This window comes from Parasteatoda tepidariorum, chromosome 9 (genome assembly GCF_982258835.1).
Source record: "Parasteatoda tepidariorum strain Cologne lab strain chromosome 9, Ptep-v5.0, whole genome shotgun sequence".
Lineage (NCBI taxonomy): Eukaryota > Metazoa > Arthropoda > Arachnida > Araneae > Theridiidae > Parasteatoda > Parasteatoda tepidariorum.
In genome coordinates this window covers 1925468-1940708 of record NC_141763.1, presented here as the reverse complement: position 1 = coordinate 1940708, position 15241 = coordinate 1925468, and the positions used below count along the sequence as shown (strand labels likewise).

Sequence of the window (15241 nt, the reverse complement as noted above, 5' to 3'; positions counted from 1 at the left end):
TATATATATGTATATAAAATAACAGGGCTACATCCCTGTTATCCTTGTTGTATTTTTTTTTTAATAATGCAGTCATAAGCCATAATAAGTTATCAAAAGGTTTATTTAAAGGTAGGCTGGTGGCTATAACATTTCACATCCACTCTCCACAAGGGAGGGGGTTGACAAAACTCCGGATGGTTCAGGCAGATGTTTATTGAAACACGTTATTCAGCAAGAGACATGCGAAAACCATTGGTCTCATATTAAATACTTACAGATTTTTGATGTAATTAGATTCCATTCGTACATACCTTGTAACTCTACGCATTGTGAAAAATCAATTAATGCTTCCTAACATGGAAGTAAAAGAGGGACAAGACTCTAAAAATAACTCCTCCTTTGAAATATAAATCTAATTATGATTCAATGGTGTGTTTTCAGCCTTGAATTCCCAGAATAAAATATATATATATATAAAGCACTAGTTTTATCAGAGTTGAAAACTTGTTGCATCTTGAATCATTGTGTAACACTTCGCTGGCAAAATCAGTTTTAGATAAAATTTATTTAAAACTTCATCTTGTAAAATACTCATAAATCAAGTTTCTTGTAAAGTTTCAAAATTAATGACATTACACTTTTTTAAAATGTTCTTACTTAACCAATTCAGTGAATTTTGTGTGTTTTTAGTTATTGTCTCTAATTTTTTTTCATAATTATATTTATCTAGGTATAGAGGGCACACCACTTGATGTTTAATATTATTACTCAGAGGTGTATACTAATTTCGTCGAGTCAGCGGTACTAATTTGGGTCGCATCAATCAAGTTGAAGATTGTTTCCGTTGAGTCATTTCTTGGTACGATTTTAAACGACTCTATTTTAAAATAATTTGAATGAAGTAATTAGCTTTATTTGCTATTGTGTGTATTTTTTATTTTCAAAAGCAAGATCATAGAATGACTCATCTTATTTCATTTGCGCTTTTATAAATAGCTTACATTCTTTTTTGTAGGCTTCCCTATTGCATAGGACCTCTTCATTAAAATGTAAGATTCGGAAGTCCCATTTGCTATTTGATGCATGCAATGTTATTTTATTGCCCATTCTGTCAGAAAAATGACCTAGAATTTGAAATATTAACTAAGGAAAAAATGAAGGTGATAGAATTAGATGCTTTGCTACTGTTCTTAAGAAACTAGGTAATTTTTTAGTTTTATAATTAGTTGCACATAATTGAACAAAAGTTCTGATAATATTAAAAGACAACAGAAGGAAATGTTTTCTAAATGACCACCATATGTAGCAAAACCTGCTCAAGTTTAAGGACATTAATTTAGACACTCTTGCAAATTCAGGTGGAACAATGGTGTTTGTAACCATAGATTCCATCTGTTGACAATCTTAGTATCTAATTTTGAAATTTAACAAGAAAAATTTTTTAGTTTCTTAATCAAAACACGGTAAATTGTATATTTAAATATACAATTTACTGAAATGAACTTTCCATAATAGCATTTGAAATTAAATGTTTTCATTCCTCAAAGAAGTATTTAAAGAGAAGTATTTTATCTATTTTTTAAATTACAGAAAAAAATTTATCTACCTGGCAAGAATTATTAACAATTAAATTTTTAGAACCGTTATTTTATGCACGTTACCTCACTATACTATAATTTAAATGCTCTGTTTAAGTCAGCAAGAGTCCTTATATTGAGTGTTGGCTGTTTGGGTTAAATAAGAACTCGGATTAAAATACTGTATAAAACTACTTAAGTATTATAGTCTTTAGTTAACATGCATGTAATTTACCTCTGAAAACTAGAGTGATTTACAAATTAACAAATAAAAATAAAAGCACAAACACACTTCAATAATATAATCTAGAAACAATGTACAGATGCTTATTTCTATAACTTGGCTAAAAACTAAATCTGTAGATCATACTGCAAAATTTTAAAAACTTTAACACAAGTTGATCAATTTCTAACAATAACAATTTCTGCAATAACAATTTAATTAAAATTTAATTTAATTACATCCATTTCACAGGCTTGTGTTATTAAACCATATTTTTGTTAATATTGGTGTGATGCTTTAGTTATTGTTTGAAGATTTATTTTTTCTCCTTTAAGGTTAACATTGTTCTTGTATCAGAAAGTTAGTTGCTTATATTAATTTTTTAAAAAGTTAGTTATTTCTGCCATCAGTCTGTAAATGTGTCTGTTCTAAAAGATCAGAATAAAGAATTAAGTTTGTAAGTTGTGAGGTATAAGAGCAGTCTAAAAGAAATATGGGTTTTCTTGTTTAATGTTCTATTTAAATTTTACTTGATGATGTAGTAAACTCTCTTTAGCTTAATTCATAACACAAATATTTATCATATTTTTAGATAAACTTCAGTTACAGAGTTTGGACATAGTTATCCAGTTGCACATTTTATTACTAGCAGTTTAGATGCAGAAACCATTAAGTATTTCTTTCTTTTAAATCTAAAATTCCAAACCTAAATTGTAATTGTATAATGACTAATAATAAAGTTACAGCTGATCCATTCAATACGATTTTTGAAAAGGTTCCACATTTGCTATGTAAATGGCACATTCACAGGACCTGGCAAAGACAATTATCAGCTAAGGTTAAAGATGTATATTTACAAAATGAACTATACACAGACTTATTATCTCTTACAAAAGCGAAATCTTTTATCATTTTTAAATAAACTTTAGTTATTTATACTAAAGCACAAAATTGTTGCTCTGCTGTTTACCTCTTATTTTGTACAAAATTATTGTTCACCACAGTTCTGCAACTAGTTTCTACCGTAGGCAGTGCACCCGCCGATCAAGCAGTTGGCCGTGAGCTCATTTATGTCATATGCAAAGAAAATAAATTTTAAAAAATCTGTGCTGTGACTAACTATTAAATGTTGTGATGTAATATCCTGTGATTGTCTTGTTCTTTAAATGCTGTTATTGATGTCTAAACTCTGATGGATTCTGCAATAGAAATATTAAATAAGATTAATCAGACACTACCCCTCTCTTTCAGACGTAAGTAACCTGACTAAATTAGAGACTTGCAAAAGAATTGAAATTAAAGAATAGAGCAACCTGTCATAACAATAATTTATTTTATTCCTTTGCCAAATTCTTAGTTCTTAATGTCACAAAAAAGTTTAATCGGTTCAGTTGTTTTGGAATCAAAGAAAATTTGGATGCTTTAGAGAAATGAGATTCACTAAAAATTTTAAACCGATTTCGTTTTTGAATAGTTAAAAAAGTCGTTTGATTTTTATGTATTGATAAAACTTAATAGTTGAAAAAGTTCGGTGTCTAATATTTCCAACTTACTATCAATTTGATCAGAACATAGCAATTTTTAAATATGGATATCCTTCTTGTTCAATTAACTCAACAATTCATTTTAAGCAGTTGGTACCTATAATGTATATAAATTTCTCCCCTACAACGTCATCTATAAAGCAAAATAAATAAACCTATAGATAAGGGTAAAACAAAAACATAAGAGTAAATTTTTTTTGAGAATCATGAAATAAAGAAAAATGGGAGTTCATAATTATGATTTCAAAGTTTACCCTCATCCTGCACTCAGGGGTGGAAGATCAAGTTTGTTATCTTTGACTGCTTATTTAAAATATTGCTTAAATCGTGTTGAAATGAATTTTACTTGTGTGATTATTATTTAAAACAATCCCTTTTACAGACAAAACGCATTTGCTTTTATATGCTTTATGAAGTTCTTTTGTTTTATTTATAACTGTTATTTGCTATCAATTATTTTTATTATTTACTAAAGCATGTGTAGCTACTTGTAATATTCAAAGCAATGTAGCTTTGATAATAATATTTTTAATAAATTATTTTAAATGTTTGGTGAATTCTTTTACTAATTCTTAAATATATTTTAATTTCAGCTGTTGTTGATTTCTTTTAAATTGTAATGTCACATTCTTCAAGACATGACTGCAAAACGAGATCCTGGAAGAAAATGATACAGAAATGACCTGGAGGAACATGATAAGTTTAATTGGAAGGTGTATTATCCCATTTTTGGTTCGACTATGGTCAAAGAAAATATGAAAATGCTTTAGAAAATTTATCATGTTTTGCTACTGCAAGATGGGAGGTTGCTGTGACCTTTCATACAGTTTCACTCTTGGCCATTCGTCATATTTATGAAAATTTATTTTCTGATATTTTATTTAAACGTGCCTTTGTTTAAATTTTTAATTTTTTTGTAGAAATTAAATTGTGAAACTCTAAGGATTGGTGAGTAATGAATAGAAGGGGGCATAGCCTTTAATGTAGTTAAAATAAACTATGAAAAAAATATATATATAGGCATAAAAATTGGAGTATTAAATAAAACTTAGAGAAAAGAGTGAGAAGATCGATGGAAAAGAACTGCTTTAGAATTTTCAAGGACTAGCTAGCTAGAGTAGAACCCTCTTCTGATTTTAAAAGAAAACATTAAGAACTTAGCAGCGATAGAAATTACTCGTCCATTAAATTTGTGGGAGACTTACAAAATTCCTTCGCTGCCATGAGGAGAAAAAGGTGGTGACTAAGTTATGCTGTGAATTATCATTAATTTTAAACTAATCATTTTTCTACATCTGTTTATATGCTGGTTTTATTTTATTTATTGACTTGGAAAAATTAGGCGTAAAGTCACGTTTACTATATCTGTATTTATTTTATTATTCTCCACTTCAATTACTTCATTATTGACCATAACAATCTTATGAATTGTAAAAATATTAACAACAAAATGTCTTTTTTTCCATGTAAGGTGATAATTTACTTAGTCATTTATAATTCAGTCAAATACATTTCATTTTCATTTGCCAATTAGTAGTATAAATTGTCTTACCATATTAAGTAATGCTTTATCATTCTGTATTTATGCTCATTTAAATTTTGAAATTGAATAAAAGTATTAGAACAAAAGATAAAATTTATATTTAGCTTATTGGTTTTGTTTAACTATTTTTTCATTATTTTATTTCAATAGCAACTTTTTCTTGTCACACAATATATTTAATTTTTTATATATTAATTATTATTGTTCAATTAATTATTAAATATTTTCTTCAAACTTCAATCTCTGTTTTATGCATTCTGTTAAATTTATTTTAAATAAATCTTAGTTCTGGAACTAGGTTATTATTATTTTACAGATATAAACTTTTATTTTTCTTCAATAATGTATTTTTTCATGGCATGCATATAAGTAACTAAAGTATACCTTTTACTAAATAAGCAAGAAAGGTTTAAGCAATTAAAGTATATCTTTTCCTACGTTTAAGGCTCTTGATTTTAATTTTTGAAAGAAAAATTTTCTACCCAGAGAATATTGTTTTTATTTATTTATATTTTAAAAAAGCATATTTTTTTATGAGAGATGCTTAAATTCTTTTTTTCTTAAAAATTTTTTTGTAAAATATTCTATAGTGAGAGAATTTTTAATCATGAGTGATATTAAGAAATTTTAGAAATTTAGCTTTTTATTTATTTATTTGAGACATTTTTAATTTTTTGTGTAGCTTAGTTGTTTTTTTTAAGAAGATTTTATTAGTTAACTTTAATTCTTTAAGTAAACAAGTTCTCGAATATTTTAATATTTGTTTGATTTTACGCCTTCTTTTAATGGAGTGAAAGTTTTAATTCTAAATTTTTCCTTAAATTGAGTGGTTTTGTTCCTTTTTTTTTTAAGAGTGTATGTTTTTTTTATAACAAGACTTCATTTATTTTTAGCAAAAATTATATGGAGCACAGTGAAAGAGTGTCCGGCAACCTAATTCCATACATTTCCCTATGGAAAGGCACTGCCACGCGTGTTTTGGAAACAAGGATTGGGACCCTTGACTAATCTTTCACAATCAAGTTTATTCTAGTTTGATTTTCCATAAGAAAATTAATTCAATTTTATGTTAGAGAATGTGAATTATTTATTTTTTGTAAATATTACTTTTATTTCACAAACCTACTTAACTAGCAATAAAATATTTATTTTCTAAGATCATATTTTAAGTTTCGTGCATTTTAAATTTGTTTTCTTTGTAACCTATTCAGTGTTTTCACAACAGCGCGAGAATCTCGCATATTTTTTTATATTCTCGCATTAAAAAATGATTACCGCGAGAAATTTGCGCATTCTATAAACCAATTTCAAAATTCTCAAATTTCTCGCATTTTGAAAAAAAATTCTCATTTGCGCCATTTAGAATAAAATCCGTTTTACTTTTCTTCCTGGATCTTTTATTATTTTCAACATCTGCCCCATTATCTAGCTTCCCTATTTACCAGTATTGTTCAGAACCTTTAAGAACAACAGAACACCATCCTTCGGAACCAAGGAACCTCTTTCAGAACGCATTTCTCTGCAACCACGTGTTTACTGTAGGTAAGGTTTCTTCATGTAAGACGTTCAAATTTTTTGCTCGTTAATATAAGATGGACAAATACTTTGTAAAGCCAATATCTTCTACTCCGAAACGGACAAATGAAAATGAAACAAATGTGGGTAGAAACGATCAAAACGAAACAAATACGCATTTGAGCAACCTAATGAGAATAGCTGATGAAAAAGTCGATGTAGAACATTTTCCATATGATGATGCAGCAAAAATATTCAATGCTTTAAAAATTAGAAGATGTTAAAAATGCATTATAATTAAAGAAATGATTTTTTTTTCTAGTCTCCTTGTGTGTGTTTTTTTTTTTTTTTTAATTTTTGAAATCTCACTTAACTTTTTGAAATCTCACCCTGTTTTTGAGAAAGGGTGAGAAATTCTCACCCATTTTTTTTCTGAAATGAAAACACTAATTCCTGATTCCTCTTTTTTTATTTTAGCCATACTTTTACATAAATGAAATTAACTAATAAGGAATTTTGCATACTTCGCCCTATTTTATTTGAGTGATTCTATATATTCTTAAACCCTGTATTATATGTTTATTGACGATTGTAAGTTACTCAAAATTTTCACAAGAACCAACTTTCAAAATGTGTAATTCTGCAGTATCATGCCATGACATGATATATCATTAAATTTCCACCATTATTCAAATGTATCACAACTTATGTTAGGATTGGCTTTTCACCAGAAAATTAATTCTTGAAAGCATTGATAGCTGAATTAAAGATATAAAAACTAATTTACTTTCATTTTATGATTTAAAATTTATTGTGAATATATAATGTTAAAAATCATGATAAAATGAGAAAAACTAAAACAAAACTTGACATGTAATAAATTTTTTGCACCATAAGAAATATTCAAGGACAACGATTGACAGAACACGAAGTTCAATTGAGAGTATTGACATGTAGTACACATATAAAAGAAGTATTTAAATAATTTCTGAAATTAAGCTGTACTCCACGCTACGCAATTTTTTTTCTCATTTTAAAATGAGCTGAAAATTTGTGATTCGTTTATTTTGTTCAGCTTACTTAGTATGTTGCCTAATGTATCTCTTATCTTTCATGAAATAAATACTTATAAATAGCAAAACACTATTTGGGCTTTATTTTTTTAAACTGTGTCTTTTGCCGAGAAAAAAATATTTAACATTTCTATGAATGAATGTTGCTGCTTATATATAATGTGATATTTTCAACATTACTGCTTTGTAATAATGTTTATTATGCTTTTTAATAACGAGTAGTGAAACTTCTCTGAAGGTGTCGGAAGTTTAATAATTTGTGGGTATTTTTCTTATATATGTAATTGTATGTCTGCATGCTTATAACACGTTTCTGATAATTGAAAATGTTCTCTTTAAATGTATACTTTTGTGTTAAATGTCCCTCTTTCACTCTGTTACTCAAGTTGATTCGAGGTAATGTATTCAATCCTTTTTAGATTTACAATTTAAAGAGCTGTAATTTTAGTTATATACTTAGCCATCGATTGAAATTTTCACAAGGTATCTTGAGTGCAATACTAATTTGAAGCAACTTGTTCTCTTCTAGCTTTTGCCTGGATTATGTAAGAAATTATTCTTTAAATATTTAATATAATTTGTTTTTAATTAAAAAAAATTATTAGTATTCACATTGCCGTTTGTTCTACTGATGATTTACATTTGTCCCGGAGAATAATCTCACAGCATTGTCTGCTTAAAGCTTTTCTGTGAGATATGTTTACCAGGACTTCATGTTTCTACTATGATTTATGCAGCTTCTCATTCGCTTTGAAGAATATCTCTGTGCCATAACAAGTCAAAATTTAGTCATTAATTTTGTTATATGTATTATATATAAGTAAATATTTTAAATTCATAAAAAATAATTAAGCTCTTCATTATTTGGCATAGTTGTCAGATATTAATACAATTTATGTCTTAGATTAGATTTTGACCCACTGCAGAACCTTAAGGTAACACGATTTTAATTTTTTTATCAAGAAAAATGCTTCTATTTTACAGCTGAATAAGCAGACAAGACTTTTAGCTGCTCCTTTTCTCAGGATGTTGCCACTAGTAGCTGTCATAAACCTTATGTGATTGCACCATCATAGAGTCAAGCTGTCTACCAATACTCTTTGTCTATTGTATAAGAACGAAAAAAAATAGACATGCTTTATTTATTTATTTTTTTTTTTTTTGTGTGTCCTATTTTGTACTTTTTGCATATATGCTGTACTCTTACTTACCACTAAAAAATAAATAAAAAGGTAAAAATAAAAATTATCAAAAGAAAATGTATCTCATTTATTTATCATTTCTTGAAGATTAAGGGAAAGCTGCTATTTTATAGAATATCTATCCAAGGTACTTAGTTCACTTTATATACAAGCTTACTACTATTTCACTGCAGCTGTTTCAGTTTAAATAAATTTCAATTTAGAATTTAATGCTACTGTATTTAATTTAAAACTTCTTAAATTTAGAAAATATGTCCAATAGTACGTTAGTAGAAGTCATTTGATTGAAACACTGATAAGTATTGAACAATAGAACACTTGACTTGAAGAAAAGCCACAGTTTTGGGAAACTAACTTTTCTTGAAGAACACAACGATTTTGTGTCACTTTGATGATTGTTCTCTCTCTAAAAATTAAATATTGTGCCCTCTTTCCCTGCCTAAGACCTGTTTTTATCCTTCCTCTCGGCAACGACGTTAGATATATATAAAAGAATGCATCAACGTGACACATCAAAAAAAAAGCAAGATACTAAAAGAAAGAGCCAGAACAGATTTAAAAAGACATATTGTTACCTCAAAAGGCATAATATAAAATTTATCATTTAATTCAGTCAATTGAGCATAAAAATATTATACAATTGTATAAACTTAAAATACAATATTCTGTTAATCTTTAAAGACATTCTAATTTATAAAATTTGAAACACAAGAAAGATTTTTTTTTTAAAGTAGCTGACTCAATTTTAACTGTTAGTCTTTAAGATGACTTTGTATGAATGATGTGTTACACATTCCAAAGATTATTATTCCAGAAATATTATTTCAATGCCCACCACTTTTGGCAACATATGGCACGTGACAGGCACTATTGTTTATTTCTGTTTTGTGGGTCCCATTAAGGTGGATCAACGTCACCCTTAAAAGGACAGATAGATTACACCTATGCACTAAGCGGGATTCGAACCCAGAACCTTCCTGGTACAAGACCAATTACAGCGTGGTCAACACTTTAAAAAGCATAAAACACCATATTTGAATTAATTTATTAACACAGAAACTGTTTTACACGAAGAATAACACAGAAACTATTCTACACGAACAGTTTCTGTGTTAATAAATTCGATTAAAAACGCAGTGTGTTAATGAAATCGATTAAAAACACAATAAAATTGGACATATATCCAAATTTTAGTACAGTATTTATTTCAAATCAATGCTTGAAATAGGTTAGGATGAGTGATTTTGAACCAATATGAAATTTAAACATAAAATGCCAATTCTCTACATGTAATTACATTCTTCTCAACAAAAATTACAAATTCAATAGTATACAAATCTTACTTTCTGTCTTAAATTAATTGTAATAAAAAAAAAGTTGTGTTACCTGCCATAGTAGGCAAAAAAGAAACGAAACTTGATTTGCAGAATTTTTAAAAACAATGTACAAAAACAGCTCCTTTTTTTAAATCAACTTTTATTGAGTACACACTTAAGTACATTAATATTGATAAAAGTGATCCAGAAATTAAGCACTTAATGTACTTTTTATTCACATTTAAAATATAATTGATTTATTCTAAGAAGAAAGAATACAGTTTTCCACTTTATTAAAAAAAACAAAGCACTATTAATTCAGGTTACGAAGTAGCAGTAAAGCATAAGCAAATAATTCATATAATGAGCATTAAACATTTCAACTCTATTTAAGTTGATTTGAAATGAGGTCCAGAATCTTCAAAGACAGTATTTGGCGCTTTTAATCAAGTAGTAAAGGAATAGAGTATAAATGCCCTTTTAACACAAAAAAGACAGTCTTACAGTAACAATATTTTATGAAATAAGACACAAAAATGCACTTTCTCTGAGTAAACCAACTTTTTTTTTTTAGTGATGTAGATGTCTGACCCCCAAAATATTGGGGGCAGCCGGAACTATGGAAATATGGTTCCAATAGTTTGGACAGAAGAGAATTCCAAAATTTGGATCTCTTCATGTTAATTTCTTTTTTTATTTGTAAACTTTTTAAACGAATTGATTTTTGTTCACAGTTGTAAAATTCGTTTATTTAAATTTAATTCCACTCAAAATATATCTTTTAGCAAATGATCATTGGTTTTTTATTTAATATAAGTTTTAAAATTTTTGAATTGTATAGATAATTTTTTTACATCATTTTAAAGAATGCAATTTTAAATAGCAAAATCGGTCAATTAGTGAAAAGTTAAATTTTGAAAAAAATTTCTACCCTGCAGTTCAATTATTCGACTATTATTAAATAAAATAATTAGTATTTACTATAAGTTATATTTTGCATGGAATTTTCTTTTGGATAAACGATCTTTATAACTGAGAGCAAAAATTTTTCAATTTCTCTTTATAAGTTTTCGAGATATGGTGAAATATACACAAAGTAAAATTAACATTAATTATTCTAAACTTTGGACAGCTCTCTTGACGAAACTATTGGGACATTACCTCCCAGAACTACAACGTACTGCTGTGCTAGTTTTGGAGCTCCGTCTTTCGATAGCGCTATGCATACTCTCCAGAAAAACTTTAGTTATATAGCAGATAAATGAGAACGTTAAAGTGTAAGCTCGATCACATTTTCATTATTTTTTCATTTTGTACACGAAACTAGCGTTAAGGTAATATATTAAACTTTTTTAAATGAAAATCTATAATCCAAATAGCAGAGCCGTTTTGGGGGCCCTCGGCCTGTCTTCATTAGGAGGCTCTTTATGAGTAATTTCAAAGAAAAACTTTAACTTTTGAATAATTTTAAGAAAGTAAAACATTTATACATTATTATAAAATCTTTAATTACATCATTTTCATCAAAAGTTTAAGATAGCAATACTTTTTACGCGTTTTGAGAGGTGAAGCCTTCTATCACATTGCTAAAATCATTTTCCAGCACATCATAATTCATGCTCATGATAACTCATTCTTTCTTAAGTCATTTTTTATCAAATTTAGTATGGAGAATGAGCGTGCGCCACAGCATCTAGTTATCATGAATGACAATTGTCCAATGTCACGCTTGAAAAACATGTGAAAAACGTCAATGTAAAGAAAAGTGTCTTCGAGATTGTTGTTTTTTACTATTTTATGCATCTCTTCAAAATTTATCTAATTTATTCTACTAGGCCAAATCATGCTTGAAATGTTTTAAATGTAGCTCTAACTCCTTTTCGTTTATAATACTGGCTTAAAATGTTCAAAATTTATAACGGTGAAGCGTTAGTTCCTTGGACTTTATTTTTTATTCTATTATGCGATCTTTCACTAAGAAAGACACTTGATTTTAAACACAGAACACATTTCGCATGCTAAACTATTGTGAAAATATTGTAAAAGAAGTTTAAAAAAAATAATATAATAAAAATAAACTAATTTTCCGGGATTTTTCGAGTTTTTAGGCATTATTTGAAATTTTCCGAACAAAAAAAAATTATTTTTATGTATAGGATTCTTTAATATATCGAAAAACACATTAAATAAATAATATAATGTAAAAAAAAACAAAAGAAAAAAATTTTAAAAATTGACCTTAGCCGGGATTCGAACCTGCACCCCCTCGCTTAAGGCGTAAGTCACTAGCACGCGGTCTTAGCCGTTGTACCACATTTATACGGAAATCAGGCTACTACATAGCTTCAAGTACCCTCTCCCGGTTAGCTAAAAAAAATACTTGAGGGACCCTTGTGACCCCCCTATAAGGTCTATAAAATTTTTTCTCGGTATGGTGGTTTGGCTCATAGAAGCCAACTTTCCGCCCGAGTTTAAAAATTATAGCTTATATATTAAAGGGAGTTAGACGGACTAGAAATTTGAGCCTTTTCCCCGCCATTTTATTTTGTTTTATTATTTATTCCTTTATGCGTTCTTTCTCCAAGAAAGACGCTTGATTTAAAACATAGAGCATTTTTCGGATGCTAAACTTTCGTGAAAATATTGTAAAAGGAGTAAAAAAAATAATAATAAAAATAAACTAATTTTCCCGGAATTTTCGAGTTTTTAAGCTGTATTTGAAATTTCTCGAAAAAAAAAATTTTTTTTTGCATGTAGGATCCTTTAATGTCTCGAAAAACTCATTAAATAAATAATATAATGTAAAAAAAAAACAAAAGAAAAAAATATAAAAAATTTTAAAAATTGACCTCAGCCGGGGTTCGAACCTGCACCCCCTCGCTTAAGGCGTAAGTCTCTGCGGTCTTAGTCTTTGTACCACATTTATACGGAAATCAGGCTACTACAAAGCTTCAAGTACCCTCTCCCGGTTCGCTAAAAAAAATACTTGAGGGGCCTTTGTGGCCCCCCTACATGGTCTGTAAAAATTTTTCTCAATAGGATGGTTAGGCTCATAGAAGACAACTTTCCGCCCGAGTTTGAAAATTATAGCTTAATAATAAAGGAAGTCAGACGGACTTGAAATTTGAACCTTTTTCCCGCCATTATATTTTATTTTTTACTCCATTATGCGTTCTTTCACCTAGAAAGACACTTGATTTCAAGCACAGAAAACATTTCGCAAGCTAAACCATCGTGAAAATATTGTAAACGAAGTTAAAAAAAATAATATAAAAAAAATAAACTAATTTTCCGGGAATTTACAGGGATGCTAAAAAAAAAAAAAAAAAAAAAAAACACGCACAGATTTTTTACAGAAATGACTCAGCTTACTAAGTTTTTTCAGGGTTTAATTGGTATTTTTTAAAGTGAATTGTTTGTTTTTTTAATTTTATTATTTATTTCCTTAGAGTAAGTCTTGCCACATTAATAAATATCATTAATTAATTAATAATTAAGTTATGAGAATTATCAACTGTTAAACTTGGCAAGAAAAATGGTTCGTCAATCTACAGCCTCTGTAATGCAACTACGGATTTAAAATGTTGCATGCTAAATGAAGTATTTTTATCTGTGAACTTAGCAAAATTTTTGTTTCTAAATTCCAGTTTTTGAAAGTTATTATTCATTTAAGTGCTTTTTCATGAACTTTTCCAGTCTCTTAGCTTTATATATTGACTATTTATCCATTGTAATAGAAAATTAATTTTTATATTGTGGTATCTTAATCTTAACCTGTGGTATCTTAATTTAATTGTAAAGTTCGTACTTAAGTAATTGTCAACCAAAAGTAGGGAGGGAAAAAAAAGACAGAGAGAAAATACATGTTGCCAGACATAAATCATATAATTTATACTGAAACTGATAACAATAAAAAAACTTAATAAAGAACAATAGAACTCGCTCTCTATATGATGTGACTCACCAACAAATAAAATTACATATCTTGTGTTCTTTCTTAATGAGCCATGTTTCATAATGTGTTTCCCTTAGGCTAAATGTATTCCTCACTACGCAGGGTGCATAGCCAGATTTTTCAACAAAAAAAAGTACCTTTTAAGTACTTCTTGCACTCAAAAAAATAACTTTAAGCACTTTCAAAAAATAAAATCATAATTAGGATCTGTGCAATAATAAAAAAAAATTTCTATCGTTTAAAGTTCTTGATTTATAAACATAAAATAAATAAAATTCAAAAACATTCTCAAAACCTTTACATAATCATGATAAATTAACTAGTTTCTGATAAATATTGCATCGAAAATTATGAAAATCATGCATCTTTTGTTATTTAGAATGATAATCGATACGACAAAGAAAAAATCTTTTTTCAAAAGATAGAAAATTAAGCACCTTTAAAAATGTAAAACAAAAATAAGCACCTTTAAGCACTTTTTAAAAAAGTTACCTATCCTGCTACAGATGATTTTTTTCCAAATCATTGGTAATCGTCTATTTCATAATGATCAACATGATAACAAAATGTTCTCACATAAATCTACAATAGTTATACATTTTAAAAACAAGATATTCTGTATGTTTGTGGAAAATACTGAAATTTAAGGTTTAAAAAAAAAATCATGGTGTATAGCCAGATTTTTCCACAAAAAATAAGCACCTTTTACGCACTCAAAAAAGATTTTTACTCACTTTTCAAAAAAAAAATCATAATCAGGATCAGTAATAAAAAAAATTTTTATGGCTTAAAGTTATAAACATAAAATTAATAAAATTCAAGAAAATTTTCAAAAACTTTACATAATCATGGTAAAATAACTAGTTTCTGATAAATATTGCAGAGAAAATTGTGAAAATCATGCATTTTTTGTAATTTAAAATGACACTCAATATGGCAAGAATAAATCTCTTTTAAAAAGATAGAAAATTAAGCACTTTTTACAAAACCCGAATAAAAAAAGCGCTTTTAAAGGCTTTTAAAAGACATAAATAAAAAATAAGCACCATCTATCTTATTTAAATATAAAAGAATTAAAAAGTGAGAAAATAACATTATTAAAAAGTTTTATAACTTCAAAAACTACAAACTTTATATAAAATATAGTAAACTTACTCTTCAATTGACAGGGTGCGTAGCCAAATCTTTGAATCAAAAATAAGCACTTTTTAAAAACTTTTCAAGCACTTTACAAAGATTCTCAAGCACTCAAAAAATTCACATTCAATCAACGATATTATTGAAACAGTTGTAGCGTTAAAAAAAAACCCA

The 15241-nt window shown here is 27.7% G+C and overlaps 1 long non-coding RNA gene across 1 annotated transcript; it reads left to right on the top strand.

Annotated features, from left to right (window-relative positions):
* The first annotated feature begins 847 nt into the window (after window positions 1–847).
* LOC147803237 (uncharacterized) lies at window positions 848–3963 on the top strand. The gene is made up of 2 exons (XR_015428936.1): window positions 848–1184; window positions 3920–3963. It is a non-coding gene; the product is annotated as an uncharacterized LOC147803237 (long non-coding RNA).
* The last annotated feature ends 11278 nt before the right edge of the window (window positions 3964–15241 follow it).